The sequence below is a fragment of the Rhincodon typus genome, chromosome 13 (genome assembly GCF_021869965.1).
Source record: "Rhincodon typus isolate 14 chromosome 13, sRhiTyp1.1, whole genome shotgun sequence".
Classification (NCBI taxonomy): domain Eukaryota; kingdom Metazoa; phylum Chordata; class Chondrichthyes; order Orectolobiformes; family Rhincodontidae; genus Rhincodon; species Rhincodon typus.
This window is the reverse complement of record NC_063344.1, coordinates 10835336-10848101: the sequence shown is the minus strand read 5'-3', so window position 1 is coordinate 10848101 and position 12766 is coordinate 10835336. Positions and strand designations below refer to the sequence as shown.

The 12766-nt window shown below is 42.1% G+C and overlaps 1 long non-coding RNA gene across 1 annotated transcript; it reads left to right on the top strand.

The window, feature by feature from the left end:
* The first annotated feature begins 285 nt into the window (after positions 1 to 285).
* On the top strand, positions 286 to 3659 carry LOC125484757. Its single transcript, XR_007263575.1, has 2 exons — positions 286 to 973; positions 1610 to 3659. It is a non-coding gene; the product is annotated as an uncharacterized LOC125484757 (long non-coding RNA).
* Positions 3660 to 12766: the final 9107 nt, after the last annotated feature.

Genomic DNA, 12766 nt, shown 5'->3' with positions numbered 1-12766 from the left:
CGGGAGCAAACAATGGTTGATCTTGAGGAACCAGATATGGGTGCTGCTCTAGTTGATATTCCATTGGGAGTTGAGGCCAGGTGTAATCTTCTGGTACAGACCAGATCAGACTGATGTAGTTCAATCCTCCCTTTATATCATAAGACCATAGATTATATATTCAGTCCTTATTTATTTGTTTTCATTATTAAAATATGGATATAAGAATGTTTATGCCTACATGTGGCTCTAAATGCACAGCAATTTGGTTGACTCTTTATTGTCTTCTGGGCACCTAGGAATGATCAGTAAATGTTAGACTAGCCAGTGGTACCCACATCCCTTGAATGAATGATTTTTTTTTTTTTTAAATGCCTTGAGCAGAAGCCTCAGCAAGGATTAGTCGGGTTGAATGAACTCTTTGTGTGCCATATATCCTATGTCAGTTGCATATGTAAACATGTCATGCTGTAATTGCATTCTTCAACCAGTGGAGGTGTTGCAGCTATAAATCATAATGCACTGATACATCCCTGTTATGCCTGATTGGTTGAGGTGTGCGGTCTGTGAAGCCAATCAGGCATAACAGATAGGGATTCTTCCAATAAGTAGTGTTGTGTTTCTTGTTTGCTACCAGTTAAGCCTACCAGTGTGTCATGAAGACAGCAGGTAGCTGATTTTTGAATGGAGGGGAACTAATGAGTGGCCAGTCTTTCGAAAGTCAGCACCCATCTTGTTGACTCAACTTGACTATATAACTAACAAATGAAAATTCTTGTCTTCCTAAAAGGTTATATTTGCCAATAAAATTGCCTCTGTGTTTTTAAAATCTCTCCAATAATACTTCCCTCTTGGTTCTAGTTTATAGACTTTGAATTGCACCAGGTGGTAGTTTGAACGAAGGGACTCGGGAGAAAGACATTTCTCCGAACGTACCAGATTACCTGCAAATATTCTGGCCTGCAACTCCCAGACACAAGTTCAGACCTCTAATGTGAGTAGTTTTCACCTGGCTTTGGAGAGAGTAATAGTTAATCAGAGAGGCTTATGAGGAAAATAGTATTCTCTGTCATCCAAACCTGTCCTTGACTGAGCACTGTTTTATAAAGGTTGCACTGTCATCCCTTAAACATGAAGTAGTCACTCATCCTTCTGTGGGACATGTTATATTTTGCTGGATTAAGATAATTTGTATTAATTTTGACTTTCTTGTATATGGCAATCCAGTTGCTTAATTGTTCAACCAAACTGAACCAAGGTTTATGTAATGGCACCAGAAAATATGTTGGAAGCCTATTCCAATATGGTTTTCGGAAGAGAATCACTTGAAGAGAAAATTGGGAGGCCTGACAGGAAAGGGTTGGAGTCATACTTGGCACAAAGAAAGGTAGTTGTGGTCCTAAATGGGAAAAAAAACGAAATAACTACAAATGCTGGAAATCTGGAACAAAAACAAATTGCTGGAAAAGCTCAGCAGGTCCGGCTGCATCTGTGAAAAGAAATCGGTTAACATTTTGGGTCCGGAGACCCTTCTACAGGAGAGTAGTCCTATTGCTTAGTAGAATAAAACATGGCAACTGGCAGTGGAATTGTTAGAACTGTCTGTTTTCTGATTGTTTCCTTTATGCAGATTGATTCCTACATCTCAAAATGCATACCCAAAAAATGAATTCATCAAAACATAAAGCGGGAACAAGCCATTCAAGAAAGTCCTGGCCGAGCTGATCACAGCCATTACTCCAACATTGACTGCCCCACCTCCTCTATACCCTATTAACTCTGTGTATTGATACCATAAAGCAAGTACAAAGTTAACTATTTCTTTTGCAGATCAGCTTTAGGAAGGATGTACAAACTTTGGAGACAGTGCTGCAAAGATTTACTAGAATGGTACAAAATAAGACATGTTTTATTGCCACTGGATGTCTCCATGCACTTTCACAGAGGTGTTTGAAGTGTGTTCCCTGTTACTGTCAGGAAATAACAGCCAGATGTACACAGTTAGATCCCACAAACAACAATATAATGATCATCAATTCCATGATGTTGATTTAAAGGATAAATATTGGCCAGGACACTGGGAATGACTTTAATTCTTTCAGATATGGCAATGAACTGTTTTACATCTACTCCAACAGGCAGGTATGATCTCAGTTTAAAATCTCAGCGGAAAAACTGCACATTTGACAGCACTATCTTTCCTCAGTTCAGCACTGGAGTGTTGGCTTTTAATTGGATGTGACTGGTAGATTGAGTGATTGGAGAAATTGAGATTATTCGAATTGCAGAGAAGGTGAAGACAATATTTGATATGAATGTTCAAAATTAAGGAGCCTTGATCAAATCAGTTGAAACCTTTTTACCGTTAGCGAACAGCTGACAAATTAGTAGCTTGAGAAAGCAGATTTTTAAGCTTGTTCTAATCTAGTTTCATTCCTGAATGAATCATTTCCACTATCCTATCATAACTTGCAGAAGGTTGTGAATATATTGAGCCAAGAGTACTCTGCTTTCCTGTCAGCTTGCCCTACTCCTCAATTCTTCAGTGGCAGGATATGCCGAAGTGGAAGTCAGGATCTTGAGCAAGTTCATGAGCTGAATGTTTGTTTGGGGTCATGACCTCCAAGACAGCGATGGCTTCTGTGGAGCTCCATCCAAGTTTAAAAACAAATGGGTCCTGCACGCACAGACATCATCGCCCTTTCATGTCCTTGAAATTCACCTCTTTTCACCTTCCCAACTCCTTCATGGTTCTTACTTGGACATCACAACCGTTTCCAAGCTACAAAACAGGCATCTTAAGTGGGAGAAAATGTTTGTCCAATTGTTCAAGAATCTGTGTAGCTCTGCCTTCAATATATTCAATGACTTGGCCTCCACAGCTCTGGGGCCAGAGAGTTCCAAAGGTTCAACAAGATTTGCTGAGAAATTTTTACCTTGATCTTAAAATACGTGACTCCTTTACTCTAGATTTCCCGCACAAATGGAAAATTACTTATGGAAGGGGGATTTTTCTTTCAGGAAAAAGACGCTTTAAGCGTTTTTTAGGTAAGCTCATTGAGGCCTTTTTATTTGCAAGGGCTGAAGAGGTAAGTGTTGTGGGGCCATGTGTCGACCGACACACAAGCTTTGGGACTTCGTCACTTTCGTTCTCAAGTAGATAATGCTGACTGATTTTGATGTCTTGGTTTCCTCTCTCCCAAAAAAGGTAATGGAACTTTAAATAAAATCCTTTTCAAGCCTCACATCCAATCAGTCGAGCAACATAAGCCTCCAGTAAGGAAACATGAACTCCACTTGGAGATTTTTGGACTGTAAGTGCTGACTGTGCAGGCTAGTCTGCAACCTATACACTTCCTTATAAGATTGGTAGCTACCAGTGTAACAATGCCTCAAAACATTGCATTTTAGAAAATCATCATTGATGTTTGAGGTTAGCTGTCTCATTTTTATATGTACAGTGAGACTGTGTATCTATTCTGCCATTTGGTGGTAGTGACTGGTACTGCAACAGGAAGAGGCTGGGTTCTCAATTTCTCACTGATCTTAAAAATTACATTTCAGGGGGCTAACAGGCAGTTAATATCAGCTGTTCGTGGTTTGTATGCATATTTCTTTCATGGTCTCCAAAGAATCTGATAAAGCATGAAGCTAAAATAAAGAAAACCTCATGATTATTAGTTTTGATTGCTTGTAACTCCGAAATGTTATGTTTGATCACTTTTTGTGGAAAGCCTGCCAAAGTTTAATGAACGTTTAGGACATTGAGTAACTGGAAGGAAAAAAATCTTCCCACTGATAAGAGGGTCAGTCATAAAGGACGAGGATATATTTTTGTTAGACAAGGGAATAAAAGTTTCAAGGTTAATGAGAATATGGAATTCAAAACAAGCCAATCTGCTGTGATTTTATTGAATAGTGGAACAGACTCAAGGGGCTGAATGTGAAATAGAAGCAGCTGACCAAAGTGTAGCCCTCCCACTGGGTCCAACCCATCTGTCACACTTTGGTCCTCAACACCTCTGCTCCCTCCCGCAACAGCGATAGGGTTCCCCTTGTCTTTACCTACCATCCCACCAGCATCCATATCCAGAAGAACATCAGACGCCATTTCTGCCACCTCCACTGAGATGCCACCACCAGACACACATTCCCCTCCCTTGTCCGCCTTCTGCAGGGACCGTTCCTTCTGGGACACCCTGGTCCACACTTCCTGCAACACCTCATTTATCTCCTCCCTCCCCAGTATCCAAGGGCCCAAATAAACCTTCCTGGTGAAGCAGCACTTTATCTACACTTCCCAGAATCTAGTCTACTGCATTCACTGCTCACAATGTGGTCTCTACATTGGGCAAACGAAGTGTAGACTGGGTGACCGCTTTGCAGAGCATCTGCATTCTGCTCACAAAAAAGACCCTGAGCTAACTCTTGCCTGTCACTTCAGCACACCACCCTGTTCCCTGGCCAACATCTTTCTCAGGCTTGCTGCGGTGTTCCAGCGAAGCTCAACGCAAGTTGGAAGAACAACACCTCATTTTCCGCTTGGGGACCCTGCAGCCCTCTGGACCCAATATAAAGTTCAATAATTTTAGGGCCTAAATTCCCCCATGTCCCAGCTCCTCACCCCACACACCAGGCCTTATCACAGCCTTCCATTACACATCACCTGTTGTTAGTCACTAATAGTCCCCATTAACAACTATTTACCCTCCCAGCCTGATCGTTATCAACTCCTTTATCCAACTGTCCTTCTCTTTCTTAAGGCTCTATCCTATCGTTTACTCCTTATTTTCTGCATATAAATTGACGTTTTGCTAGCCACCATCAGTTCTGAGGAAGGGTCACCGGACCCAAAACTTTAACTCTTGTCTTTTTCTTCACAGATGCTGCCAGACCTGCTGAGCTTTTCCAGCAACTTTGTTTTTGTTCAATAAATGTGGAGTTCGACAAACCCAGTTGGTCAGACAGCATCCGAGGAGCATGAAAATCAATGTTTCAGGCAGAAACCCTTTCTTAGGACTGCCTGACTGCATTTGGAAGTGGACTGCCTCACTGTTTGAGCGTCAATGATGCTACACTGCAGTCATCAACGGATATCCTATATCTGATAACATCGGTGAAAAAAAGCAGCTTAACATGGTTAGACCTAGGATACTACCTGAAGAACTCCTGTAGTGAAGTTCCGGTGCTGAGGTAATTGACCACCAACAACTACAAGATCATCTTTTGTGGTTGATATGACTCCAATCAGTAGAGGATTTTGCTCCTAATATCCATTGATTCCAATTTTGCTGGGGCTCCTTTATGCTGTCATTGGTGAAATGCTGCCTTGAATTCAAGGGTTGTCACTCTCGCCTGACCTCTGGCATTCAGCTGTTTGTCCACATGTGAATGACAGCTGTAATGAGTTTAGAAGCTGAATGGCCATCGTGGAAAGAAAAATAAGTTGCAGTGAACGGGTTATTCCTTTGTAAATGCCACCAGATAATCTGCTTGACAGTTCTTTCCATCATTTGGCTGATAATTGAGAGTTGACCAATGGGGACGCTAATTGGTTGCATTAGATTTTTGCTGCCCTTTGTGCACTTGGGCCATTCTCCACATTGTCAGATAGATGCCAGTGTTGTAGCTGCACTGGAACAGTTTTGCAAAAGGTATAGCTGTTTCTGGAGCACAAGTCTTCAGGACAGTCACCAGAGTACTGTCAGGCTTCATATCCTTTACTGTGTCTGTTGCCTCAGCGCTTTCCTGCTCCTGTAGAGTGAATCAAATTGGTTGAAGACTGGTATCTATGATGCTGAGGACCGTAGGAAGAGGCCAAGATAGATCATCCCCTTAGCACTACAGGCTGGAGATTGCAAATGTTTCAACTTTTATCTTTTGCAGTGGAGGTGGATGGGGATATTTGTCCTAAGCCCCCTCCTCCAGTGAATTGTTTAATTATCCAGCACTGGTCGATGCTGTCATGGTCACTAAATCCCCAACTATCAATATCCTGGAGGTTGCTATTAATCAGAACTTGAACTGGACTCGTCATATAAGTGCTGTGGCTACAAACTCAGGTCAGAGGCTGGGAATCCTGCAGTGAGTAATTCACCTCCTGATTCTCCAAAGTTTGTCCACCGTCTACAAAGCGTAAGTCAGGAGTGTGATGAAAAAGACCTTGTCTATTTGCCCTGTCATGCTTTTATCAACCTCTATAAGATCATCCCTCAGCTTCCAATGCTCCAGGGAAAATAGCCGCAGTCTGTTCAGACTCTCCCTATAGTTCAATACCTTCTAACCTGGCCAACAACCTTAAATCTTTTCTGAACCCTTTCAAGTTTAGCAACATCCTCCCTGTACCAGGGAGACCAGAATCGCACACAGTATTCTAACAGTGGCCTAACCAATGTCCTGTACAGCCGCAACATGACCTCCTAACTCCTACACTCAATGCACTGACCAATAAAGGCGAGCATACCAAATTCCGCCTTCACTATCCTGTCTATCTACAACTCTACTTTCAAGGAACTATGAACCTGCACTCCAAGGCATCTTTGTTCAACAGCACTCCTCAGGACCTTACCATTAAGTGTATAAGTCTGCACTGATTTGCTTTTTCAAAATGCAGCACCTCATATTTATCTAAATTAAACTCCCATCTGCCACTCCTCGGCCCACTGGCCCGTCTGATCAAGATCCCGTTGTACTCTGAAGTAAGCTTCTTTGCTGTCCACTACACCTCCAATTTTGGTGTCGTCTGCAAACTTACTGGAATGTGTTTCAGTGGAGGAGCGTTTTGATAATGGTCCGTAAAGCGGTGTGGTCAATGTGAGTGTAGATTTCATCTGAGTGAGGCAAAGGCTGAGTGGGTAGACCAGAGGACATAGGAGCAGAAGTCGGCCATTCAGCCCATTGAGTCTGCTCCACCTGAGATTATGGCTGATCTGATAATCCTCAAATCCACGTGCCTGTCTTTTTCTCCATAATCTTTGATTTCCTTACTGATTAAATATTTATCTATTTCTGCCTTGAATATATTTAATGATCCAGCCTCAACAGCCCTCGGTGGTAAAGAATTCCAGATTGAAAACCTTTTGAGGGAAGAGATTTGTCTTCATCTCTGTCTTAATTCTATGACCCCTTATTCTGAGATTGTGCTATCTGGTCCTAGACTCTCCTATGATGGGAAACATTTCACATCTACCCTGTCAAATCCCCTAAGAATCTTGTATGTTTCAGTAAGGTCACCTCTTATTTTTCTATATTACAATGCGTACAGGCCCAGCCTACTCAACGTCTCCTCATAAGCCAGTACCTTCATGCCTAATATTAGCCTAGTGAACCTTCCTGCACTGCTTCCAATGCCGTCATATCTTTCTTTAGATACGTGGCCCAAAACTGTTCACAGTATTCCACTGTAGTCTGACTAGTGTCTTGTGGAGTTTGGTTCAAGTTTGGAGTTTGGGGCAGAGGGGGACCTGAGATGCTTTAACTAAAGTATGCTGCAAGACATAAAGTCTTCAGTTCAAGAGGTGAGTGGGAAAGGATAGAAAGCATGGATGGAGAGACCAGCCTGCTGTGAGACCAGTGATGGAGAGATGTCACAAACCAAATGTGATGCAAGAACATGGAAAGCAGCTGATTGGTGAATAGTCTTTAAAAAATTACAGTAAGTTGTAACGAGTAGGGAATTTTCATAAGTAATAAATAAGTTGAATATGATCAAGTCAAGCCACCATTGTCTTAACAGACCATAGGGCTGCTGTCTAATTAGAGAGAGAGAGACAACTTCTGATTGCTTACCCTGAAGGTCACCAAGGCTCAGGTGAGGTGAGAGGTTGAGAAAGAGAGCCCTTCATGGTACCCCAGCCAGTGATGGGAATTGAACCCATGCTGTTGGCATCACAGTGCTTTGCAAATCAACCGTCCAGCCAACTAAGTTAAAAGTTGGGCTGAAGGGCCTGGTTCCATGCTGTGGACCTCTATAACTTTAAGAGGGTGAGAATGCAGGTATGAGGGCCCAGGGATTGTGTTCGAGGAGGTTCAGCAATTATTCATCTTGCAAGCTGTGCAGATGAGAGTGAGGACTGCAAGGAGAATGAATGAGGGAGCCCATGCAAGTGGAGGAAGAAATAGGAATGTGGTAGCGAAAGGGGACAGGATTCTGGAGTGACATTCAAACTGCATGCATCCAGGCAAGTGGTTCTCCCCCATGCTCCTGACTTCTGCCTTGTAGAAGATGGACAGGCTTTGGGGTCCACGTCCATAGATCCATCAAAGTTGCCACCCAAGTTGATAGGGTTGTAAAGAAGACCTATGGTGTGTTGGCTTTCATTGGCAGGGGGATTGGGTTTAAGGTCACGAGGTTATGCTGCAGCTCTATAAAACCCTGGTTAGACCACACTTGGAATATTGTGTTCAGTTCTGGTCTCCATTATAGGAAGGATATGGAAGCTTTAGACAGGCTGCAGAGGAGATTTACCAGGATTCTGCCTGGACGGGAGGGCGGGTCTTATGAGGAAAGGTTGAAGGAGCTAGGTCTTCTCTCATTGGAGCAAAGAAGGATGAGAGGTGGCTTGATAGAGGTGTACAAGATGATGAGAGGCATAGATAAAGTGGATAGCCAGAAACTTCTTCCCAGGGCAGAAATGACTATCACAAAGGGGCATAATTTTAATGTGATTGGACGAAGGTATAGGGGAGATGTCAGAGCTAGGTTCTTTAAGAAGAGAGTGATGGGTCGTGGAATGCGCTGCCAGTGGAGTCAGATACTTTAGGGACATTTAAGCGACTCTTGGATAGGCACATGGATGACAGTATGTAGGTTAGTTTGACCTTAGTGTAGGATAATAGGTCAGCACAACATCGTGGGCCTAAGGGCCTGTACTGTGAGGTATTGTTCTATGTTCGATGTCACTCCCCTAGTGGACACAGAGATTCACAGTGTTTCACAGGATTAGAGGGGAGTTGACAATTTACTTCTGGAAACTCACTCTTGAAAGGGAATGGTGAGAACCTCACATAGTATTTTAAAGAAAGCTCCATCTATTGCCCAGAAGCTGTCATTGTTCTGTACCATATGGAGTGTTGTGTAACTAATGGAAAATTTGAACATTGAACCTTTACAGTAGCAAATTTGAAATGCAAGTAAAAACATGTCACAGGAAGTGAGGATGACAAACTTCAAAATACACAAGCACAAAATCTTCCAAGATATGAATAGATGAGGAAGAACAATATGGATGTGGCAAGGTGCATTACAAACATATTTCTTTATAATTTCAGGTGGATCAAACACTCCACCCTTCACTCTGTCTTTTTTTGTTTTCCAAATAAGGGGAAAGCCAGGAGTTTTGGTGGAAGATTATCTCAGCTATTTACAATTTCTCAAGCTACTCCACGTCCAACACCATAGCTCTGATTCACTTAGACACAAGCTGAGGCAGGATAAAGGATGTGGGCAGAGTGTCTGAGTAGGTTGAGCAAGATGGGCAGTAGATAAGGAGCAATTGTTTCAATAGCAGGCACACAATGAAAATGACAAGAACGTTCACAAGGTGAATGGCCAATTATAGAGTCATGGAGCCATACAGTACGGAAAACAGACCTTTCGGTCCATTCAGTTTACATGTTCCCAAACTAAACTAGTCCCACCTGCCTGCACTTGGCCTGTATCCCTCCAACATTTCTTATTGATGTACTTATCGAAATGTCTTTTAAACGTTGTAACTGTACACACATCCACCACTTCCTCTGGAAGTTCATACCACACATGAACCACTTTAAAAAAAGTTGTCCCTCGTGTCCTTTTTAAATCTTTCTCCTCTCACCCTAAAAATATGCCCCGTAAGTTTTGAAACCCCTACCCTAGGGAAAAGACACATTCACCTTACCTATGCCCTTCATGATTTTAGAAACCTCTATAAGGTCACCCCTCAACCTCTTATATTCCAGTGAAAAGCTTATCCAGTCTATTTTTATAACTCAAACCCTCCATTCCCAGCAACATACTGGTTAATCTTTTCTGAACCCTCTCCAGCTTAATAATATCTTTCCTATAACAGGGCGATCAGAACTGGACACAGTATTCCTGAAGAGGCCTCACCAACATCTTGTACAACCTCAACATGACATTCCAACTCCTATACTCTAAAGATCTGAGTAATGAAGGCGAGCATACTAAACACCTTCTTAACAATCCTAACTGTGTTGCAAATTTCAAAAAACTGTTACCTGAATGCCTAGGTCTCTCTGTTCTACAAGACAACATAGTTATTAAGATAATTGACAGAGGAAGGAGGAATATTTTGTTTATACTATTCTTATGATTTAGAATAGTTGAAAGAGTACAGGAAGTAGAATCACCAATAATTTTCTTAGAACTCAAACCCTTCATTCCCTGCAACATCCTGGTAAATCTTTTCTGAACCCTCTCCAGCTTAATAATATTCTTCCTATAACAGGATGACCAGAACTGCACACAGTACTCTAGAAGAGGCTTCACCAAAGTCCTGTACAACCTCAACATGACATCCCAACTCATATACTCAAAGGTCTGAGCAATGAAGGCAAGAGTGCTGAACACCTTCTTAACCACCCTGTCTATATGTGAAGCAAATTTCAAAGAATTATATACCTGATCCCCTGGGTCTCTGTTCTACAACACCACCCAAGGCCCTACCATTAATTATACAAGTCCTGCCCTTGTTTGTTTGACCAAAATGCAATACCTCACATTTATCCAGCCCATTGACCCAATTAATCAAGTTCTTTTTGTAATCTTAGATTCTGAACTCACAAGCTGAAAATCTACCCCTGTATTTGGGAAGCGATAAGAGTAATTATTCTCATAACATGAGAAGGAAACAGAGACTGCTGAAACTACTTATTTCCTCTGCTCATCAATACATAGATACACCACTGGTGATTTCCAGAATTGACATTTTCAGTAAAATAGTCAGCATAGCAAAATGTTACCTTGCCATGTTCTTACCTGTAACAAACCAGAAAAAAAAACATTGCTTTAACTATAGCCATCAATCATTAGACTCTAAGTAGCTGGACTGCCATTCGAGTCCCATTCATTTGAGATGATAATTGGTCTGTTACCTGACTGAGTCTGTGCTCACACCTTCAGAAATTAACTTCCGGAGGTCAGTTAATGCCTAAAACATAAGGAAAGCTTTCTGGGTGAGATTCAGAAATAGAAACAGTCCTTTATTGAGCAAAGATCCAATCCCTGTTTGAAAAATTACAAAGAAATCTGTTTTCATCACTCTTTAAGAGTTACTGGGAACTCGCCCCATTTGCTAGCATTTGACCCATATCCCTCCAAACCCTTCCTATTCATATACCTATTCTGATGCCTTTTAAATCTTATTATTGTATAACCTCTACCACCTCCTCAGGCAGCTCATTCCATACACGCACCACCCTCTGCGTGAAAAAGTCGCCCCTTAGGTCCTTTTATGTCTTTCCCCTCTCACCTTAAACCTATGCCCCTCTAGTTTTGGACTCACTCCACCCTAGGAAAAAGACCTTGCCTATTCACCTTATCCATGCCTTTCATGATTTTATAAACCTCTATAAGTTTACCCCTCAGCCTCTGATGCTCCAGGGAAAATAGACCCAGCCTATTCAGCTTTTCCCTAAAGCTCAAACCCTCCAACCCCGGCAACATCTCTAGAAATCTTTTCTGCAGCCTCTCAAGTTTTACAACATCTTTCCTATAGCAGGGAGACCAGATTTGCATGCAATAATCCAATAGTGGCCTAACCAATGTCCGGTACAGCTGCAACATGACCTCCAAACACCTATACTCCGCATTCTTCACACATTCCAACATTGCTGCCAAGTCCATTATTCATTACACATTACAATTACCCTCTAGAAGATGGTGATAAGACACTACCTTGAACTACTGCAGTCCATGTGCTGTGCTGTTAGGGAGAAAGTTCTGGGATTTGCATCTGAAGGAACAATGATATAGTTCCATGCCAGGACGGTGTGTGGCTTGGAAAGGAACTTGCAGGTGGTGTGCTCCCATGTATCTGCTGCCCTTGTTATTGCTGGTGGGTGAGGCTGGAAAACGGGAGGGATTCTGACTTCTTTTTTCATCTCTTCAAATAACTAAGGCCTCCATCCTTAGCACTCCAGAAAATCTCCTCCATTCTTTCCAATGTTTTCTTAAAGTGGGAAATTGGACACAAGACTCTAGCAGAAACCAAGTGATGATTTATAAAGGTTAATGTAACAGACATACTTTTTGCACTTAATGCCTTTATTTATAAAGCAAAAATCCCATATGCTTTAGCAACTGCCTCATCAACTCGCTCTGCCACCTTCAACTTAGTGTGTCTGGATCCACTGTTTCAGGTCTCCACTCCATCACCCTCAAAATTGTATCTTTTCATTAATACTACTTCGCCTCAATTCTTCAAAAATGTTCTGAGGAAGAGTCACTGGGCCCGAAACATTATCCACAGATGCTGCCAGACCTGCTGAGCTTTTCCAGCAATTTCTGTTTTTGTTCCTCAGAAATGCATCTCTTCACACTTTTTTTTCAGATTTCTTCTGCCCATTTCACGAGGCAGTATCTGCCTGACATCTGTAACAACTCCCCTTCCATTTTTTCAATGGCAAGAATAAATAAGGAAGCGGCATGAATGGTGTATTAAATGCAGGAATCTGATTGCTTTATGTCCTCCTCCAGTCACAATCTAATTAGATCTGAATAACAGTGTGGAGCTGGAGGAACACAGCAGGCCAGGCAGCATCAGAGCAGCAGGAAAGTTGACATTTC